Source organism: Cyprinodon variegatus, unplaced genomic scaffold, assembly GCF_000732505.1.
Source record: "Cyprinodon variegatus isolate N-32 unplaced genomic scaffold, C_variegatus-1.0 Scaffold834, whole genome shotgun sequence".
Lineage (NCBI taxonomy): Eukaryota > Metazoa > Chordata > Actinopteri > Cyprinodontiformes > Cyprinodontidae > Cyprinodon > Cyprinodon variegatus.
Window position 1 is genome coordinate 150,075 of NW_015151287.1, and position 3,327 is coordinate 153,401.

The 3,327-nt window shown below is 50.2% G+C and overlaps 1 protein-coding gene across 7 annotated transcripts in view; it reads right to left on the minus strand.

Annotated features, from left to right (window-relative positions):
* Positions 1-1,567, minus strand: part of col6a3 (collagen, type VI, alpha 3) — a 50,533-nt gene extending 48,966 nt beyond the window's left edge. For all 7 annotated transcript variants that reach the window (XM_015396986.1, XM_015396985.1, XM_015396990.1 and 4 more), the window contains exon 1: positions 1,345-1,567. The gene's annotated coding sequence lies outside the window, so the exon portion shown is untranslated. The remainder of the gene's footprint in view (positions 1-1,344) is intronic.
* Positions 1,568-3,327: the final 1,760 nt, after the last annotated feature.

The window sequence follows — 3,327 nt, forward strand, 5'->3', positions numbered from 1 at the left end:
GTTCCAGGCAGAGAAAGGATGGGGGGGGGAATGATTTCTAAACATCTGTACATTAAATGGTTTTAGGTTCATATTCTTCTGTTTCAGGGTCAGAGTTTGCTTTGATGTAGATTCCTGATGAATCTTTTCACTCATTTTTCTACCTGAACAGATTCACAGCTGGATTGTTTTATTCTGATGAGTCATTAAATCTTTCTCCTTTATAACATCCTTTAAACAAGCAGCTCCCAAACCGTTCAGTCCATAAGATATATGTAAATATCTTATGGTTCATTTATGTATTTTGTTGCATTTTTCTCCTGTATATAACTCAGGGATTTCTGATTGTGGAAACTGTGTTGGGACCCCCCAGGGGGCCTGGCCCCCTCTATGGGAACCCCAGCCCCTCAACAGGCCAATAGGCGGTCCAGACCAGAAGTGACCCGGTTCTGATGGAGGCTCATTTGAAAACCCAGCAGCAGCTGTAGATTACAGGAACCCCCCCCCCATGTGTGCAGCAGATGATGGAGCATCAATAACAGGGGGTAGGAAGGGGGGGGGGGGTTGCGGTGCACACATCTGGGCGGCGTTAGAGCGTCTGACACCTGTGAGCGCTGTGGGCGCAGCAGCCAATCGGAGCGAGGAGATGAAGGATCCAGCTGTTCCAGCTGTTAGTCGCTCAGATCCAGGGATCTTCTTCACCTTCAGAAAAGCTCCTCCAACCTTCCAAACATCTGTGCTTCATCAACGGGAGAAAAACTGGAAACTGGAGACGCCGTAAAACACAAACCTCCGTTATTTATTGCCTCCTCCTCATTCCAGCAGCAGCAGCTCCAAATAAAACGGGTCCAAATAGAAGAACTAGTTTAATCCAGGCAGAACCTCCCACCCAGTGACTCACACCTGGCCCAGTAAAACCAGTCAGCCTGGCATCCATACATTCCTCCAATCTGGCCAGCAGTTTGGAAAACAGCGTCGTCCTCAGATGTTCCACCCCTGGATCCCTGCAGGGAGGGGCTCTGCTGCTGCTGCTGCTGCTGCTGCTGTGGAAACTTCTAGCTCTACACCAGAACCTTTCACCATTCCCAGTCCTACCAGTGGACTCAGCATAAGCTCAGACAGGAAGGAGCATCTCTGCAGCTCCTCCTGAATGTGAGCCCAGAGCAGAGCGTCTCCTCCTGCTGGGAGCGCCGCCCTGCAGGCTCCCTCTGCTCCTTCACCTTTTGCCCTGGAGACGCTCTCACCACTTAAACACAGGTTTGGGTCGCGGCGCTAAACGCACAATCTCGTATATTTTACGGGGCATAAGCCAGAAAGTGCAGAGCTGTAATTATCACCCCCCCACACCCCCCCATCATGACTCACCCAGAGATGAAGCAGAACTTCTCCACCGTCTCTTTTTCTGAAGGATAAAGATACTGAGCTATGAAAGACTTCTGCTCATTCTCCTCCTGCTAGAAATCCTCGGACTCTCCCCCCCGAGGAAGGACGCTGAGCAGGGTGGAGGTAAGGACACTGAGACAGACGGAGGGACACGAGCAGCCTCCAGGTCTCCAACCAGAGGAGGTGTGGAGCAGAGTCCAGAGCTGGGGAGGAACAAAGTAGTGCTGGAGGTAGGCCATCCCTTCCTCTCCTCCCCCTTTCTCTGAAGGAAGGAGGGAAAAAATGCGGAGGGAGGGGGGGTGCGGGGGGGCAAATGAAATCCAGACACATCTCCCTGTTTGGTGAGGATCTGAGCAGAGCGAGCGATGATGTCACCAATCACCTTCCTCCTCTCCCTCTGCTCCCTCATCCTCACAGAGAAAAACTGAAGGAATCTCCTGACAGGAAACGTTCTGATGATCAGATCTGCCCTGAAGTTCCTTCATCAGAACCACCTGGAGGATCCAGCAGAACCTCCTTAGAACTCACAGGAACAGGAGAGAACCTGTGGAACATCTGGGCTGGAAACGCTGAGGCTGGAAGACAGAGAATAACATCTGCTGTAAATAATAATGAGTTCCCCAACAACCAACTAATGTTCTGCTTTTTACTTCCCACCCTCACCTGTACATCTCCATCTAATCTCCATCTAATCTCCATCTCTCTCAGACAGAAACATCCAGATGTGAATTCAGAGCCAAACATCAGGATTCAGTGTGAGAATAAAGCCAAGGAGGGAAATGAAGGACAGTCTGAGCGTTAGAGGAGCTTTGCTGAACAACCATCCATTTTCTATAGTAGATTGGTCCCACATAGAGTCACTGACTGGTCTTACTTTGGACCAACCAGTGAAACCAGAGGCCCCTGGATCCCCACATGCCAGCTGCAGGGGGAGGGACCCCAAACTGTGGGACCAAACTGGTTCCCAGTCGTCTTCCTGTCCCCAGCAGCGAAGCTTTCTGCTGAAAATGGTTGATATCTGTTTGCATCTGAGCTCAGATGGTGAGTAAACAGCTTCTTTGGATCAAACCATCAGGATTTATCTCAAACATTCCTCCACAGAAATAAAGGAAAAACTTCAGTTCACTTCAAACAAACCAGTGACTGACTGGGAATGAGTCCAGTACTCCTGCCATGAGGCCAGTAATGTATACATGTGAGCGTGTGTTTATATCCAGCTACTCGCTTTGGACCGCGGGCGGTTCTGAATGTCAACAGGAAGAGCTTCTCCGCAGCACTAACTGTCAAACGACCCACAGAGCCGCCGCTGCGAGGCGCCGCCTGTTCCCACAGCTCAGAGGTCAGGGAGACAGGCACTGTTATGCTGTTGCTAGGCAACCTCTGCTGAGGGAAAATGAGCAGCGGCGAGTATCTGGACCAGAACCAGGAGAACCGGGTCAGAATCTGAACCTGAGCTCAGAGGTTACTGCCTCATGGTTTCCTTCCTCCTCCGTCACAAAGCAGCAGCTGCTTCCAGATGTTCACGCCAGCAGGAGATCCCAGCCTTCCAGCCTGCTGCTCATCATCACGCTTTGCTCCCTGTTCATTCTGCCTGCTGCTGTCTGAAGATCAGAAACTGTTTGATATTTTCACCTGAAGAAGCAGGAAGTGGGAGGGGCTAACAATATGGACGCTCTCATTTATTGATAAAAACTCCAGAGTCCAGCACAGAGGTGGAGGTGTCATGATCTGGGCCTTTGGTTTGCATGAGGACAGCATCAATGAGTGGTTCTCACATCGTTCAGACAGCAAATGATCAAATCCAGTCATCTGTGTTATTATGACCAAATGTTCCTAATCTGCGATAAAGTTCATCTTTCTTTCTGCAGAACCAGAACCAGCGGTGCGTGTTTCAGAACCTTTAGACCGACTGATTCCTGGTGAAGATGGTTTTATCACCAAGCAGCAACCTGATGATGTTCTCTT